The following is a 20040-nucleotide window of genomic DNA, read 5'->3' on the forward strand; positions in this document are numbered from 1 at the left end:
CCAATTTCTCACACTTATTGATTTCGGATCGAGCCCAAAACTTGGGCAACATCATAATATGGTAGGCGGAGTCATTTGGTGAGTTTTGAGTGAAATCCAATCGCTAGAAGTATGGAATACCCCAACCACTCCAATTAGGAACGAACTGCCGTTGAACTTGAATTGTCCAATTTCTCACACCTATTGATTTCGGATCGAGCGCAAAACTTGGGCAACATCGTAATATGGTGGGAGGAGTGATTTGGTGAGATTTGAGTGAAATCCAATCGTTAGAAGTATGGAATACACCAACCACTCCAATTCAAAACGAACTGCCTTTGAACTTGAATTGTCCAATTTGGAACACCTATTGATTTCGGATCGAGCCCAAAACTTGGGCAACATCATAATATGATGGGAGGAGACATTTGGTGAGTTTTGAGTGAAATCCAATCGCTAGAAGTATGGAATACACCAACCACTCCAATTAGGAACGAACTGCCGTTGAACTTGAATTTTCCAATTTCGAACACCTATTGATTTCGGATCGAGCCCAAAACTTGGGCAACATCATAATATGGTGGGAGGAGTCATTTGGTGAGTTTAGAGTGAAATCCAATCGCTAGAAGTATGGAATACACCAACCACTCCAATTAGGAACGAACTGCCGTTGAACCTGAATTGTCCAATTTCTCACACCTATTGATTTAGGATCGAGCCCAAAACTTGTGCAACATCATAATATGGTGGGAGGAGTCATTTGGTGAATTTTGAGTGAAATCCAATCTCTAGAAGTATGGAATATACCAACCACTCCAATTAGGAACGAACTGCTGTTGAACTTGAATTGTCGAATTTGGAACACCTATTGATTTCGGATCAAGCCCAAAACTTGGGCAACATCGTAATATGGTGGGAGGAGTCATTTGGTGAGTTTTGAGTGAAATCCCATCGCTAGAAGTATGGAATACCCCGACCTATCCAATTAGGAACGAACTGCCGTTGAACTTGAATTGTCCAATTTCTCACACCTATTGATTTCGGATCGGGCCCAAAAGTTGGGCAACATCGTAATATGGTGGGAGGAGTCATGTGGTGAGTTTTGAGGGAAATCCAATCGCTAGAAGTATGGAATACACCAACCACTCCAATTAGGAACGAACTGCCGTTGAACTTGAATTGTCCAATTTGGAACACCTATTGATTTCGGATCGAGCCCAAAACTTGGGCCACATCATAATATGGTGGGAGGAGTCATTTGGTGAGTTTTGAGTGAAATCCAATCGCTAGAAGTATGGAATACACCGACCACTCCAATTTGGAACGAACTGCCGTTGAACTTGAATTGTCCAATTTGGAACACCTATTGATTTCGGATCGAGCCCAAAACTTGGGCAACATCATAATATGGTGGGAGGAGTCATTTCGTGAGTTTTGAGTGAAATCCAATCGCTAGAAATATGGAATACACCAACCACTCCAATTAGGAACGAACTGCCGTTCAACTTGAAATGTCCAATTTCCCACACCTATTGATTTCGGATGGAACCCCAAACTTGTGCAAGAACATAATATGGTGGGAGGATTTATTTGGTGAGTTTTGAGTGATATCCAATCGCTAGAAGTATGTAATACACCAACAATTCCAACTAGGAACGAACTGCCGTTGAACTTGAATTGTCCAATTTCTCACACCTACTGATTTCAGATCGAGCCCAAAACTTGGGCAACATCATAATATGGTGGGAGGAGTCATTTGGTGAGTTTTTAGTGAAATCCAATGGCTAGAAGTATGGAATACACCAACCACTCCAATTAGGAACGAACTGCAGTTGAACTTGAATTGTCCAATTTGGAACACCTATTGATTTCGAATCGAGCCCAAAAGTTGGGCAACATCGTAATATGGTGGGAGGAGTCATTTGGTGAGTTTTGAGTGAAATCCAATCGCTAGAAGTGTGGAATACACCAACCACTTCAATTAGGAACGAATTGCCATTGAACTTGAATTGTCCAATTTCTCACACCTATTGATTTCGGATCGAGCCCAAAACTTGTGCAACATCATAATATGGTGGGAGGAGTCATTTGGTGAGTTTTTAGTGAAATCCAATCGCTAGAAGTGTGGAATACACCAACCACTCCAATTAGGAACGAACTGCCGTTCAACTTGAATTGTCCAATTTCTCACACCTATTGAGTTCGGATCGAGCCCAAAACTTGGGAAACCACATAATAAGGTGGGAGGAGTCATTTTGTGAGTTTTGAGTGAAATCCAATCGCTAGAAGTATGGAATTCACCAACCACTCCAATTTGGAACGAACTGCCGTGGAACTTGAATTGTCCAATTTGGAACACCTATTGATTTCCGATCGAGCCCCAAAACTTGGGCAACATCATAATATGATGGGAGGAGTCATTTGGTGAGTTTTGAGTGAAATCAAATCGCTAGAAGTATGGAATACACCAACCACTCCAATTAGGAACGAACTGCCGTTGAACTTGAATTGTCCAATTTCTCACACCTATTGATTTCGAATCGAGCCCAAAACTTGGGAAACCACATAATATGGTGGGAGGAGTCATTTTGTGAGTTTTGAGTGAAATCCAATCGCTAGAAGTATGGAATTCACCAACCACTCCAATTAGGAACGAACTGTCGTGGAACTTGAATTGTCCAATTTGGAACACCTATTGATTTCGGATCGAGCCCCAAAACTTGGGAAACCACATAATATGGTGGGAGGAGTCATTTGGTGAGTTTGAGTGAAATCCAATCGCTAGAAGTATGGAATACACCGACCACTCCAATTAGGAACGTACTGCCGTTGAACTTGAATTGTCCAATTTGGAACACCTATAGATTTCGGATCGAGCCCAAAACTTGGGCAACATCGTAATATGGTGGGAGGAGTCATTTGGTGAGTTTAGAGTGTAATCCAATCGCTAGAAGTACGGAATACACCAACCACTCCAATTAGGAACGAACTGCCGTTGAACTTAAATTGTCCAATTTCTCACACCTATTGATTTCGGAACGAGCCCAAAACTTGGGCAACATGATAATATGGTGGGAGGAGTCATTTGGTGAGTTTTGAGTGAAATCCAATCGCTAGAAGTATGTAATACACCAACCACTCTAATTAGGAACGAACTGCCGTTGAACTTGAATTGTCCAATTTCTCACACCTATTGATTTCGGATCGAGCCCCAAACTTGGGCAACATCATAATATGGTGGGAGGAGTCATTTGGTGAGTTTTGAGTGAAATCCAATCACTAGAAGTACGGAATACACCAACCACTCCAATTAGGAACGAACTGCCGTTGAACTTGAATTGTCCAATTTCTCACACCTATTGATTTCGGATCAAGCCCCAAACTTGGGCAACATCATAATATGGTGGGAGGAGTCCTTTGGTGAGTTTTGAGTGAAATCAAATCGCTAGAAGTATGGAATACACCAACCTCTCCAATTATGAACGAACTTCCTTTGAACTTGAATTGTCCAATTTGGAACACCTATTGATTTCGGATCGAGCCCAAAACTTGGGCAACATCATAATATGGTGGGAGGAGTCATTTCGTGAGTTTTGAGTGAAATCCAATCGCTAGAGGTATGGAATACACCAACCACTCCAATTAGGAACGAACTGCGGTTGAACTTGAATTGTCCAATTTGGAACACATATTGATTTCGGATCGATCCCAAAACTTGGGCAACATCATAATATGGTGGGAGGAGTCATTTGGTGAGTTTTGAGTGAAATCCAATTGCTAGAAGTATGGAATACACCGACCACTCCAATTAGGAACGTACTGCCGTTGAACTTGAATTGTCCAATTTGGAACACCTATAGATTTCGGATCGAGCCCAAAACTTGGGCAACATCGTAATATGGTGGGAGGAGTCATTTGGTGAGTTTAGAGTGTAATCCAATCGCTAGAAGTATGGAATACACCAACCACTCCAATTAGGAACGAAATGCCGTTGAACTTAAATTGTCCAATTTCTCACACCTATTGATTTCGGAACGAGCCCAAAACTTGGGCAACATGATAATATGGTGGGAGGAGTCATTTGGTGAGTTTTGAGTGAAATCCAATCGCTAGAAGTATGGAATACACCAACCACTCTAATTAGGAACGAACTGCCGTTGAACTTGAATTGTCCAATTTCTCACACATATTGATTTCGGATCGAGCCCCAAACTTGGGCAACATCATAATATGGTGGGAGGAGTCATTTGGTGAGTTTTAAGTGAAATCCAATCGCTAGAAGTACGGAATACACCAACCACTCCAATTAGGAACGAACTGCCGTTGAACTTGAATTGTCCAATTTCTCACACCTATTGATTTCGGATCAAGCCCCAAACTTGGGCAACATCATAATATGGTGGGAGGAGTCATTTGGTGAGTTTTGAGTGAAATCAAATCGCTAGAAGTATGGAATACACCAACTCTCCAATTATGAACGAACTGCCGTTGAACTTGAATTGTCCAATTTGGAACACCTATTGATTTCGGATCGAGCCCAAAACTTGGGCAACATCATAATATGGTGGGAGGAGTCATTTGGTGAGTTTTGAGTGAAATCCAATCGCTAGAGGTATGGAATACACCAACCACTCCAATTAGGAACGAACTGCGGTTGAACTAGAATTGTCCAATTTCTCACACATATTGATTTCGGATCGATCCCAAAACTTGGGCAACATCATAATATGGTGGGAGGAGTCATTTGGTGAGTTTTGAGTGAAATCCAATTGCTAGAAGTATGGAATACACCGACCACTCCAATTAGGAACGTACTGCCGTTGAACTTGAATTGTCCAATTTGGAACACCTATAGATTTCGGATCGAGCCCAAAACTTGGGCAACATCGTAATATGGTGGGAGGAGTCATTTGGTGAGTTTAGAGTGTAATCCAATCGCTAGAAGTATGGAATACACCAACCACTCCAATTAGGAACGAACTGCCGTTGAACTTAAATTGTCCAATTTCTCACACCTATTGATTTCGGAACGAGCCCAAAACTTGGGCAACATGATAATATGGTGGGAGGAGTCATTTGGTGAGTTTTGAGTGAAATCCAATCGCTAGAAGTATGGAATACACCAACCACTCTAATTAGGAACGAACTGCCGTTGAACTTGAATTGTCAAATTTCTCACACCTATTGATTTCGGATCGAGCCCCAAACTTGGGCAACATCATAATATGGTGGGAGGAGTCATTTGGTGAGTTTTGAGTGAAATCCAATCGCTAGAAGTACGGAATACACCAACCACTCCAATTAGGAACGAACTGCCGTTGAACTTGAATTGTCCAATTTGGAACACCTATTGATTTCGGATCAAGCCCCAAACTTGGGCAACATCATAATATGGTGGGAGGAGTCATTTGGTGAGTTGTGAGTGAAATCAAATCGCTAGTAGTATGGAATACACCAACCTCTCCAATTATGAACGAACTGCCGTTGAACTTGAATTGTCCAATTTGGAACACCTATTGATTTCGGATCGAGCCCAAAACTTGGGCAACATCATAATATGGTGGGAGGAGTCATTTGGTGAGTTTTGAGTGAAATCCAATCGCTAGAGGTATGGAATACACCAACCACTCCAATTAGGAACGAAATGCCGTTGAACTTAAATTGTCCAATTTCTCACACCTATTGATTTCGGAACGAGCCCAAAACTTGGGCAACATGATAATATGGTGGGAGGAGTCATTTGGTGAGTTTTGAGTGAAATCCAATCGCTAGAGGTATGGAATACACCAACCACTCCAATTAGGAACGAACTGCGGTTGAACTTGAATTGTCCAATTTGGAACACATATTGATTTCGGATCGATCCCAAAACTTGGGCAACATCATAATATGGTGGGAGGAGTCATTTGGTGAGTTTTGAGTGAAATCCAATTGCTAGAAGTATGGAATACACCGACCACTCCAATTAGGAACGTACTGCCGTTGAACTTGAATTGTCCAATTTGGAACACCTATAGATTTCGGATCGAGCCCAAAACTTGGGCAACATCGTAATATGGTGGGTGGAGTCATTTGGTGAGTTTTGAGTGAAACCCAATCGCTAGAAGTATGGAATACACCAACCACTCCAATTAGGAACGAACTGCCGTTGAAATTGAATTGTCCAATTTGGAACGCCTATTGATTTCGTATCGAGACCAAAACTGGGGCAACATCATAATATGGTGGGAGGAGTCATTTGGTGAGTTTTGAGTGAAATCCAATCGCTAGAAGTATGGAATACACCAACCACACCAATTAGGAACGAACTGCCGTTGAACTCGAATTGTCCAATTTCTCACACCTATTGATTTCGGATCGAGCCCCAAACTTGGGCAACATCATAATATGGTGGGAGGAGTCATCTGGTGAGTTTTGAGTGAAATCCAATCGCTAGAAGTATGGAATACACCAACCTCTCCAATTAGGAACGAACTGCCGTTGAACTTGAATTGTCCAATTTCAAACACCTATTGATTTCGGATCGAGCCCAAAACTTGGGCAACATCATAATATGGTGCGAGGAGTCATTTGGTGAGTTTTGAGTGAAATCCAATTGCTAGAAGTATGGAATACACCAACCACTCCAATTAGGAACGAACAGCCGTTGAACATGAATTGTCCAATTTGGAACGCCTATTGATTTCGGATCGAGCCCAAAACTTGGGCAACATCATAATATGGTGGGAGGAGTCATTTGGTGAGTTTTGAGTGAAATCCAATTGCTAGAAGTATGGAATACACCGACCACTTCAATTAGGAACGTACTGCCGTTGAACTTGAATTGTCCAATTTGTAACACCTATTGATTTCGGATCGAGCCCAAAACTTGGGCAACATCATAATATGGTGGGTGGAGTCATTTGGTGAGTTTTGAGTGAAACCCAATCGCTAGAAGTATGGAATACACCAACCACTACAATTAGGAACGAACTGCCGTTGAACTTGTATTGTCCAATTTGGAACGCCTATTGATTTCGTATCGAGACGAAAACTTGGGCAACTTCCTAATATGGTGGGAGGAGTCATTTGGTTAGTTTTGATTTAAATCCAATCGCTAGAAGTATGGAATACACCAACCACTCCAATTAGGAACGAACTGCCGTTGAACTTGAATTGTCCATTTTGGAACACCTATTGATTTCGGATCGAGCCCAAAACTTGGGCAACGTCATAATATGGTGGGAGGACTCATTTGGTGAGTTTTGAGTGAAATCCAATCGCTAGAAGTATGGAAGACACCAACCACTCCAATTAGGAACGAACTGCCGTTGAACTTGAATTGTCGAATTTGGAACACCTATTGATTTCGCATCGAGCCCAAAACTTGGGCAACATCATAATATGGTGGGAGGAGTCATTTGGAGACTTTTGAGTGAAATCCAATCGCTAGAAGTATGGGAGCCCCAAACTTGGGAAACATCATAATATGGTGGGAGGAGTCATTTGGTGAATTTTGAGTGAAATCCAATCTTTAGAAGTATGGAATACACCAACCTCTCCAATTAGGAACGAACTGCCGTTGAACTTGACTTGTCCAATTTGGAACACCTATTGATTTCGGATACAGCCCAAAACTTGGGCAACATCATAATATGGTGGGAGGAGTCATTTGGTGAGTTTTGAGTGAAATCCAATCGCTAGAAGTATGGAATATACCAACCACTCCAATTAGGAACGAACTGCCGTTGAACATGAATTGTCCAATTTTGAACAACTATTGATTTCGAATCGAGACGAAAACTTGGGCAACATCATAATATGGTAGGAGGAGTCATTTGGTGAGTTTTGAGTGAAATCGAATCTTTAGAAGTATGGAATACACCAACCTCTCCAATTAGGAACGAACTGCCGTTGAAATTGAATTGTCCAATTTGTCACACCTATTGATTTCGGATCGAGCCCAAAACTTGGGCGATATCATAATATGGTGGGAGGAGTCATTTGGTGAGTTTTGAGTGAAATCCAATTGCTAGAAGTTTGGAATACACCAACCACTCCAATTAGGAATGAACTCCCGTTGAACTTGAATTGTCCAATTTCTCACACCTATTGATTTCGGATCGAGCCCAAAACTTGGGCAACATCATAATATGGTGGGAGTAGTCATTTGGTGAGTGTTGAGTGAAATCCAATCGCTAGAAGTATGGAATACACCAACCACTCCAATTAGGAACGAAATGCCGTTGAACTTGAATTGTCCAATTTCTCACACCTAATGATTTCGGATCGAGCCCAAAACTTGGGCAACATCATAATATGGTGGGAGGAGTCATTGGGAGAGTTTTGAGTGAAATCCAATCACTAGAAGTATGGAATACACCAACCACTCCAATTAGGAACGAACTGCCGTTGAAATTTAATTGTCCAATTTCTCACACCTATTGATTTCGGATCGAGCCCAAAACTTGGGCGACATCATAATATGGTGGGAGGAGTCATTTGGTGAGTTTTGAGTGAAATCCAATTGCTAGAAGTTTGGAATACACCAACCACTCCAATTAGGAACGAACTGCCGTTGAACTTGAATTGTCCAATTTCTCACACCTATTGATTTCGGATCGACCCCAAAACTTGGACAACATCATAATATGGTGGGACGAGTCATTTGGTGAGTTTTGAGTGAAATCCAATTGCTAGAAGTATAGAATACACCAACCACTCCAATTAGGAACGAACTGCCGTTGAACTTGAATTGTCCAATTTCTCACACCTATTGATTTCGGATCGAGCCCAAAACTTGGGCAACATCATAATATGGTGGGAGGAGTCATTGGGTGAGTTTTGAGTGAAATCCAATCACTAGAAGTATGGAATACACCAACCACTCCAATTAGGAACGAACTGCCGTTGAAATTGAATTGTCCAATTTCTCACACCTATTGATTTCGGATCGAGCCCAAAACTTGGGCGACATCATAATATGGTGGGAGGAGTCATTTGGTGAGTTTTGAGTGAAATCCAATTGCTAGAAGTTTGGAATACACCAACCACTCCAATTAGGAACGAACTGCCGTTGAACTTGAATTGTCCAATTTCTCACACCTATTGATTTCGGATCGAGCCCAAAACTTGGGCAACATCATAATATGGTGGGAGTTGTCATTTGGTGAGGGTTGAGTGAAATCCAATCGCAAGAAGTATGGAATACACCAACCACTCCAATTTGGAACGAACTGCCGTTGAACTTGAATTGTCCAATTTCCCACACCTATTGATTTCGGATCGAGCCCAAAACTTGGGCAACATCATAATATGGTGGGAGGAGTCATTTGGTGTGTTTTGAGTGAAATCCAATCGCTAGAAGTATGGAATACACCAACCACTCCAATTAGGAACGAACTGCCGTTGAACTTGAATTGTCCATTTTCTCACACCTCTTGATTTCGGATCGAGCCCAAAACTTGGGCAACATCATACTATGGTGGGAGGAGTCCTTTGGTGAGTTTTGAGTGAAATCCAATCGCTAGAAGTATGGAATACACCAACCACTCCAATTATGAACGAACTGCCGTTGAAATTGAATTGTCCACTTTCTCACACCTATTGATTTCGGATCGAGCCCAAAACTTGGGCAGCATCATAATATGGTGGGAGGAGTCCTTTGGTGAGTTTTGAGTGAAATCCAATCACTAGAAGTATGGAATACAACAACCACTCCAATTTGGAACGAACTGCCGTTGAACTTGTATTGTCCAATTTCTCACACCTATTGATTTCGGATCGAGCCCAAAACTTGGGAAACATCATAATATGGTGGGAGGAGTCATTTGGTGAGTGTTGAGTGAAATCCAATCGCTAGAAGTATGGAATACACCAACCACTCCAATTAGGAACGAACTGCCGTTGAACTTGAATTGTCCAATTTGGAACACCTATTGATTTCGGATCGAGCCCAAAACTTGGGCAACATCATAATATGGTGGGAGGAGTGATTGGGTGAGTTTTGAGTGAAATCCAATCACTAGAAGTATGGAATACACCTACCACTCCAATTAGGAACGAACTGCCGTTGAAATTGAATTGTCCACTTTCTCACACCTATTGATTTCGGATCGAGCCCAAAACATGGGCAACATCATAATATGGTGGGAGGAGTCATTTGGTGGTTTTTGAGTGAAATCCAATCACTAGAAGTATGGAATACAACAACCACTCCAATTAGGAACGAACTGCCGTTGAAATTGAATTCTCCAATTTCTCACACCTATTGATTTCGGATCGAGCCCAAAACTTGGGCAACACCATAATATGGTGGGAGGAGTCATTTGGTGAGTTTTGAGTGAAATCCAATTGCTAGAAGTTTGGAATACACCAACCACTCCAATTAGGAACGAACTGCCGTTGAACTTGAATTGTCCAATTTCTCGCACCTATTGATTTCGGATCGACCCCAAAACTTGGGCGACATCATAATATGGTGGGAGGAGTCATTTGGTGAGTGTTGAGTGAAATCCAATCGCTAGAAGTGTGGAATACACGAACCACTCCAATTAGGAACGAACTGCCGTTGAACTTGAATTGTCCAATTTCCAACACCTATTGATTTCGGATCGAGCCCAAAACTTGGGCAATATCATAATATGGTGGGAGGAGTCATTTGGTGAGTTTTGAATGAAATCGAATCGCTAGAAGTACGGAATACACCAACCACTCCAATTCGGAACGAACTGCCGTTGAACTTGAATTGTCCAATTTCTCACACCTATTGATTTCGGATCGAGCCCAAAACTTGGGCAACATCATAATATGGCGGGTGGAGTCCTTTGGTGAGTTTTGAGTGAAATCCAATCGCTAGAAGTATGGAATACACCAACCACTCCAATTAGGAACGAACTGCCGTTCAACTTGAATTGTCCAATTTCTCACTCCTATTGATTTTGGATCGAGCCCAAAACTTGGACAACATCATAATATGGTGGGAGGAGTCATTGGGTGAGTTTTGAGTGAAATCCAATCACTAGAAGTATGGAATACACCAACCACACAAATTAGGAACGAACTGCCGTTGAAATTGAATTGTCCAATTTCTCACACCTACTGATTTCAGATCGAGCCCAAAACTTGGGCAACATCATAATATGGGGGGAGGAATCATTTGGTGAGTTTTGAGTGAAATCCAATCGCTAGAAGTATGGAATACACCAACCACTCCCATTAGGAACGAACTGCCGTTAAACTTGAATTGTCCAATTTGGAACACCTATTGATTTCGGATCGAGCCCAACACTTGGGCAACATCATAATATGGTGGGAGGAGTCATTTGTTGAGTTTTGAGTGAAATCCAATCGCTAGAATTATGGAATACACCAACCACTCCAATTAGGAACGAACTGACGTTGAACTTGAATTGTCCAAATTCTCACACCTATTGATTTCGGGTCGAGCCCCAAACTTGGGCAACGTCATAATATGTTGGGAGGAGTAATTTGCTGAGTTTTGAGTGAAATCCAATCACTAGAACTTTGGAATACACCAACCACTCCAATTAGGAACGAACTGCCGTTGAACTTGAATTGTCCAATTTCTCACACCTATTGATTTCGGATCGAGCCCAAAACTTGGGCAACATCATAATATGGTGGGAGGAGTCATTCGGTGAGTTTTGAATGAAATCAAATCGCTAGAAGTATGGAATACACCAACCATTCCAATTAGGAAGGAACTGCCGTTGAACTTGAATTATCAAATTTCTTTCACCTATTGATTTCGGATCGAGCCCAAAACTTGGGCAACATCATAATATGGTGGGAGGAGTCATTTGGTGATTCATAATATGGTGCGAGGAGTCATTTGGTGGGTTTTGAGTGAAATCCAATTGCTAGAAGTGTGGAATACACCAACCACTCCAATTAGGAACGAACTGCCGTTGAACTTGAATTGTCCAATTTCGCACACCTATTGATTTCGGATCGAGCCCCAAACTTGGGTAACAACATAATATGGTGGGAGGAGTCATTTTGTGAGTTTTGAGTGAAATCTAAAACCTAGAAGTATGGAATACTCCAACCACTCCAATTTGGAACGAACTGCCGTTGAACTTGAATTGTCCAATTTTACACACCTATTGATTTCGGATCGAGCCCCAAAGTTGGGCAACATCATAATATGGTGGGAGGAGTCATTTTGTGAGTTTTGGGCGAAATCCAATCGCTAGAAGTATGGAATACACCAACCACTCCAATTAGGAGCGAACTGCCGTTGAACTTGAATTGTCCAATTTCTCACACCTATTGATTTCGGATATGGCCCAAAACTTGGGGAACTTCATAATATGGTGGGAGGAGTCATTTGGTGAGTTTTTAGTGCACTCCAACCGCTAGAAGTGTGCAATACACCAACCACTCCAATTAGGAACGAACTGCCGTTGAACTTGAATTGTCCAATTTCTCACACCTACTGATTTCGGATCAGGCCCAAAACTTCGGCAACTTCATAATATGGTGGGAGGAGTCATTTGGTGATTCATAATATGGTGGGAGGAGTCATTTGGTGGGTTTTGAGCGAAATCTAATCGCTAGAAGAATGGAATACACCAACCACTCCAATTAGGAACGAACTGCCGTTGAACCTGAATTGTCCAATTTCTTACACCTATTAATTTCGGATCGAGCCCAAAACTTGGGCAACATGATAATATGGTGGGAGGGGTCATTTGGTGAGTTTTGGATGAAATCCAATCGCTAGAAGTATGGAATACACCCACCACTCCAATTAGGAACGAACTGCCGTTGAACTTGAATTGACCAATTTCTCACACCTATTGATTTCGGATCGAGCCCAAAACTTGGGCAACATCATAATATGGTGGGAGGAGTCATTTGGTGAGTTTTGAGTGAAATCCAATAGCTAGAAGTATGGAATACACCAACCACTCCAATTAGGAACGAACTGCCGTTGAACTTGAATTGTCCAATTTCTTTCACCTATTGATTTCGGATCGAGCCCAAAACTTGGGCAACATCATAATATGGGGGGAGGAGTCATTTGGTTAGTCATAATATGGTGGGAGGAGTCGTTTGGTGAGTTTTGAGTGAAATCCAATGGCTAGAAGTATGGAACACACCAACCACTCCAATTAGGAACGAACTGCCGTTGAAGTTGAATTGTCCAATTTCTCACACCTATTGATTTCGGATCGAGCCCAAAACTTGGGCAACATCATAATATGGTGGGAGGAGTCCTTTGGTGAGTTTGGAATGAAATCCAATCGCTTGAAGTATGGAATACACCAACCACTCCAATTAGGAACGATCTACCGCTGAACTTGAATTGTCCAATTTCTCACACCTATTGATTTCGGATCGAGCCCAAAACTTGGCAACATCATAATATGGTGGGAGGAGTCCTTTGGTGAGTTTTGAGTGAAATCCAATCGCTAGAAGTATGGAACGCACCAACCACTCCAATTAGGAACGAACTTCCATTCAACTTGAATTGTCCAATTTCTCACACCCATTGATATCGGATCGAGCCCAAAACTTGGGCAACATGATAATATGGTGGGAGGGGTCATTTGGGGAGTTTTAGGTGAAATCCAATCGCTAGAAGTATGGAATACACCAACCACTCCAATTCGGAACGAACTGCCGTTGAACTTGAATTGTCCAATTTCTCACACCTATTGATTTCGGATCGAGCACAAAACTTGGGCAACATCATAATATGGTGGGAGGAGTCATTAGGTGAGTTTTGAGTGAAATCCAATCGCTAGAAGTATGGAAAACACCAACCACTCCAGTTAGAAACGAACTGCCGTTGAACTTGAATTGTCCAATTTCTCACCCCTATTGATTTCGGATCGAGCACAAAACTTGGGCAACATCATAATATGGTGGGAGGAGTCATTTGGTGAGTTTTGAGCGAAATCCAGTCGCTAGAAGTATGGAATACACCAACCACTCCAATTAGGAACGAACTGCCGTTGAACTTGAATTGTCCAATTTCTCACACCTATTGATTTCGGATCGGGCCCAAAACTTGGGCAACATCATAATATGGTGGGAGGAGTCATTTGGTGAGTTTTGAGTGAAATCCAATCGCTAGAAGTATGGAATACATCAACAACTCCAATTAGGAACGAACAGTCTTTGAACTTGAATTGTCCAATTTCTCACACCTATTGATTTCGGATCGAGCCCAAAACTTGGGCAACATCATAATATGGTGGGAGGAGTCATTTGGTGAGTTTTGAGTGAAATCCAATCGCTAGAAGTATGGAATACACCAACCACTCCAATTAGGAACGAACTGCCGTTGAACTTGAATTGTCCAATTTCTTCCTCCTATTGATTTCGGATCGAGCCCAAAACTTGGGCAACGTGATAATATGGTGGGAGGGGTCATTTGGTGAGTTTTGGGTGAAATCCAATCGCTAGAAGTATGGAATACACCCACCACACCAATTAGGAACGAACTGCCGTTGAACTTGAATTGTCCAATTTCTCACACCTATTGATTTCTGATCGAGCCCAAAACTTGGGCAACATTATAATATGGTGGGAGGAGTCATTTGGTGAGTTTTGAGTGAAATCCAATCGCTAGAAGTATGGAATACACTCACCACTCCAATTAGGAAGGAACTGCCGTTGAACTTGAATTATCAAATTTCTTTCACCTATTCATTTCGGATCGAGCCCAAGACTTGCGCAACATCATAATATGGTGGGAGGAGTCATTTGGTGATTCATAATATGGTGGGAGGAGTCATTTGGTGGGTTTTGAGTGAAATCCAATTGCTAGAAGTGTGGAATACACCAACCACTCCAATTAGGAACGAACTGCCGTTGAACCTGAATTGTCCGATTTCGCACACCTTTTGATTTCGGCTCGAGCCCCAAACTTGGGCAACACCATAATATGGTGGGAGTAGTCATTTCGGGAGTTTTGCGTGAAATCCAATTGCTAGAAGTATGGAATACACCAACCACTCCAATTAGGAACAAACTGCCGTTGAACTTGAATTGTCCAATTTCTCACACCTATTAATTTCGGATCGGGCCCAAAACTTGGGCAACATCATAATATGGTGGGAGGAGTCATTTGGTGAGTTTTGAATAAAATCCAATCGCTAGAAGTATGGAATACACCAACCACTCCAATTAGGAACGAACTGCCGTTGAACTTGAATAGTCCAATTTTTTACACCTATTGATTTCGGATCGAGCCCAAAACTTTGGCAACATGATAATATGGTGGGAGGGGTCATTTGGTGAGTTTTGGGTGAAATCCAATCGCTAGAAGTATGGAATACACCCACCACTCCAATTAGTAACGAACTGCCGTTGAACTTGAATTGACCAATTTCTCACACCTATTGATTTCGGATCGAGCCCAAAACTTGGGCAACATCATAATATGTTGGGAGGTGTCATTTGGTGAGTTTTGAGTGAAATCCAATAGCTAGAAGTATGGAATACACCAACCACTCCAATTAGGAACGAACTGCCGTTGAACTTGAATTGTCCAATTTCTTTCACCTATTGATTTCGGATCGAGCCCAAAACTTGGGCAACATCATAATATGGTGGGAGGAGTCATTTGGTTAGTCATAATATGGTGGGAGGAGTCGTTTGGTAAGTTTTGAGTGAAATCAAATAGCTAGAAGTATGGAACACACCAACCACTCCAATTAGGAACGAACTGCCGTTGAACTTGAATTGTCCAATTTCTCACACCTATTGATTTCGGCTCGAGTCTCAAACTTGGGCAACATCATAATATGGTGGGAGGAGTCATTTGGTGAGTTTTGACTGAAATCCAATCGCTTGAAGTATGGAATACAGCAACCACTTCAATTAGGAACGAACTGCCGTTGAACTTGAATTGTCCAATTTCTCACACCTATTGATTTCGGATAGAGCCCAAAACTTGGGCAACATCATAATATGGTGGGAGGAGTCCTTTGGTGAGTTTTGAGTGAAATCCAATCGCTAGAAGTATGGAACGCACCAACCACTCCAATTAGGAACGAACTGCCGTTGAACTTGAGTTGTCTAATTTCTCACACCCATTGATATCGGATCGAGCCCAAAACTTGGGCAACATCATAATATGGTGGGAGGAGTCATTTGGTGAGTTTTGAGTGAAATCCAATCGCTAGAAGTATGGAATACACCAACCACTCCAATTTGGAACAAACTGCCGTTGAACTTGAATTGTCCAATTTCTCACACCTATTGATTTCGGCTCGAGTCTCAAACTTGGGCAACATCATAATATGGTGGGAGGAGTCATTTGGTGAGTTTTGACTGAAATCCAATCGCTAGAAGTATGGAACGCACCAACCACTCCAATTAGGAACGAACTGCCGTTGAACTTGAGTTGTCTAATTTCTCACACCCATTGATATCGGATCGAGCCCAAAACTTGGGCAACATCATAATATGGTGGGAGGAGTCATTTGGTGAGTTTTGAGCGAAATCCAGTCGCTAGAAGTATGGAATACACCAACCACTCCAATTAGGAACGAACTGCCGTTGAACTTGAATTGTCCAATTTCTCACACCTATTGATTTCGGATCGGGCCCAAAACTTGGGCAACTTCATAATATGGTGGGAGGAGTCATTTTGTGAGTTTTGAGTGAAATCCAATCGCTAGAAGTGTGGAATACACCAACCACTCCAATTAGGAACGAACTGTCGTTGAACTTGAATTGTCCAATTGCTTTCACCTATTGATTTCGGATCGAGCCCAAAACTTGGGAACATCATAATATGGTGGGAGGAGTCATTTGGTGATTTTTGAGTGAAATCGAATCGCTAGAAGTATGGAATACACCAACCACTCCAATTTGGAACGAACTGCCGTTGAACTTGAATTGTCCAATTTCCCACACCTATTGATTTCGGATCGAGCCCAAAACTTGGGCAACATCATAATATGGTGGGAGGAGTCATTTGGTGAGTTTTGAGTGAAATCCAATTGCTAGAAGTATGGAATACACCAACAACTCCAATTAGGAACGAACAGCCGTTGAACTAGAATTGTCCAATTTCTCACACCTATTGATTTCGGATCGAGCCCAAAACTTGGGCAACATCATAGTATGGTGGGAGGAGTCATTTGGTTAGTTTTGAGTGAAATCCAATCGCTAGAAGTATGGAATACACCAACCACTCCAATTAGGAACGAACTGCCGTTGAACTTGAATTGTCCAATTTCTTTCTCCTATTGATTTCGGATCGAGCCCAAAACTTGGGCAACGTGATAATATGGTGGGAGGGGTCATTTGGTGAGTTTTGGGTGAAATCCAATCGCTAGAAGTATGGAATACACCCACCACACCAATTAGGAACGAACTGCCGTTGAACTTGAATTGTCCAATTTCTCACAACTATTGATTTCTGATCGAGCCCAAAACTTGGGCAACATTATAATATGGTGGGAGGAGTCATTTGGTGAGTTTTGAGTGAAATCCAATCGCTAGAAGTATGGAATACACTCACCACTCCAATTAGGAAGGAACTGCCGTTGAACTTGAATTATCAAATTTCTTTCACCTATTCATTTCGGATCGAGCCCAAGACTTGCGCAACATCATAATATGGTGGGAGGAGTCATTTGGTGATTCATAATATGGTGGGAGGAGTCATTTGGTGGGTTTTGAGTGAAATCGAATTGCTAGAACTGTGGAATACACCAACCACTCCAATTAGGAACGAACTGCCGTTGAACCTGAATTGTCCGATTTCGCACACCTTTTGATTTCGGCTCGAGCCCCAAACTTGGGCAACACCATAATATGGTGGGAGTAGTCATTTCGGGAATTTTGCGTGAAATCCAATTGCTAGAAGTATGGAATACACCAACCACTCCAATTAGGAACAAACTGCCGTTGAACTTGAATTGTCCAATTTCTCACACCTATTAATTTCGGATCGGGCCCAAAACTTGGGCAACATCATAATATGGTGGGGGGAGTCATTTGGTGAGTTTTGAATAAAATCCAATCGCTAGAAGTATGGAATACACCAACCACTCCAATTAGGAACGAACTGCCGTTGAACTTGAATAGTCCAATTTTTTACACCTATTGATTTCGGATCGAGCCCAAAACTTTGGCAACATGATAATATGGTGGGAGGGGTCTTTTGGTGAGTTTTGGGTGAAATCCAATCGCTAGAAGTATGGAATACACCCACCACTCCAATTAGTAACGAACTGCCGTTGAACTTGAATTGACCAATTTCTCACACCTATTGATTTCGGATCGAGCCCAAAACTTGGGCAACATCATAATATGGTGGGAGGTGTCATTTGGTGAGTTTTGAGTGAAATCCAATAGCTAGAAGTATGGAATACACCAACCACTCCAATTAGGAACGAACTGCCGTTGAACTTGAATTGTCCAATTTCTTTCACCTATTGATTTCGGATCGAGCCCAAAACTTGGGCAACATCATAATATGGTGGGAGGAGTCATTTGGTTAGTCATAATATGGTGGGAGGAGTCGTTTGGTGAGTTTTGAGTGAAATCCAATAGCTAGAAGTATGGAACACACCGACCACTCCAATTAGGAACGAACTGCCGTTGAACTTGAATTGTCCAATTTCTCACACCTATTGATTTCGGCTCGAGTCTCAAACTTGGGCAACATCATAATACGGTGGGAGGAGTCATTTGGTGAGTTTTGACTGAAATCCAATCGCTTGAAGTATGGAATACAGCAACCACTTCAATTAGGAACGAACTGCCGTTGAACTTGAATTGTCCAATTTCTCACACCTATTGATTTCGGATAGAGCCCAAAACTTGGGCAACATCATAATATGGTGGGAGGAGTCCTTTGGTGAGTTTTGAGTGAAATCCAATCGCTAGAAGTATGGAACGCACCAACCACTCCAATTAGGAAAGAACTGCCGTTGAACTTGAGTTGTCTAATTTCTCACACCCATTGATATCGGATCGAGCCCAAAACTTGGGCAACATCATAATATGGTGGGAGGAGTCATTTGGTGAGTTTTGAGTGAAATCCAATCGCTAGAAGTATGGAATACACCAACCACTCCAATTTGGAACAAACTGCCGTTGAACTTGAATTGTCCAATTTCTCACACCTATTGATTTCGGATCGATCCCCAAACTTATGCAACATCATAATATGGTGGGAGGAGTCATTTGGTGGGTTTTGAGTGAAATCCAATCGCTAGAAGTATGGAATACACCTTGCGTCGATTCAGCTGCACCAAAATGGATTCAGCTGCATCTTCAACTTGTGATACTCGCAAGTGCACGAGTCGTTCGGTAACATATGTAAGTGCGAGGTCGATTCCACAGGGATTGGTGATTGAATAATCCAATTCAGTTTTCCTACACAAAACAGAAGAACAAGAAAGAAAAGAAAGAAAACAAGAGGGAAAGAAAAGAAAATAACTCAAGTAGATAAGTTCCCAAGTTCAATTAGATTAACGGATTGATTCTAGCTAAAGTATGATTAAGCCATTCTGTTTGGTCATAACCTTGTGTTCCTAATTCCCTAATTTGATCATTTGTTGTCTAACCTAAAATGAAGCATTAGGAACCCATTAAGCATAGAAGAACAATTTAAACAACCATGCATGTATCTAATCCCTGTTGTCGAATGTCCATACATACTCTTCCTATTCATATTCGAATTAAAGCATGGTGTCTACTCTTAATTCAAAACAAGATAGCTAACATGCAAGCCTAAATGGTGATCAATCATTCAAACTAGCATATTAACTTATAAGCATAATGAATAAGAACAAAAACCATAATTGAAACTTGGAAACTAATTAAACTTGAATACTTAAGAAAGAATGTACATTACAAATAAAAGTAAAGTGGAACTAATAAGAAAACTTGAAGGAAAATTTAGTAAAATCATTTTGTTACAACAATTGACAACTTGAAAGGAAACTAAGAGAATTTGAGGGAGAGAAGGGAAGGGAGCTCTAGAGAAGTGTTTGAGAGCTCCCCCCCTTGGGGTGTGTTTTGAAGCTTGAAGGCTTCTCTATTTATAGGGCTAAGAGGGAGGAACAACATGATTAAATTCAA

Source organism: Prunus avium, chromosome 8 (assembly GCF_965620075.1).
Source record: "Prunus avium chromosome 8, drPruAviu1.hap1.1, whole genome shotgun sequence".
Classification (NCBI taxonomy): Eukaryota; Viridiplantae; Streptophyta; class Magnoliopsida; order Rosales; family Rosaceae; genus Prunus; species Prunus avium.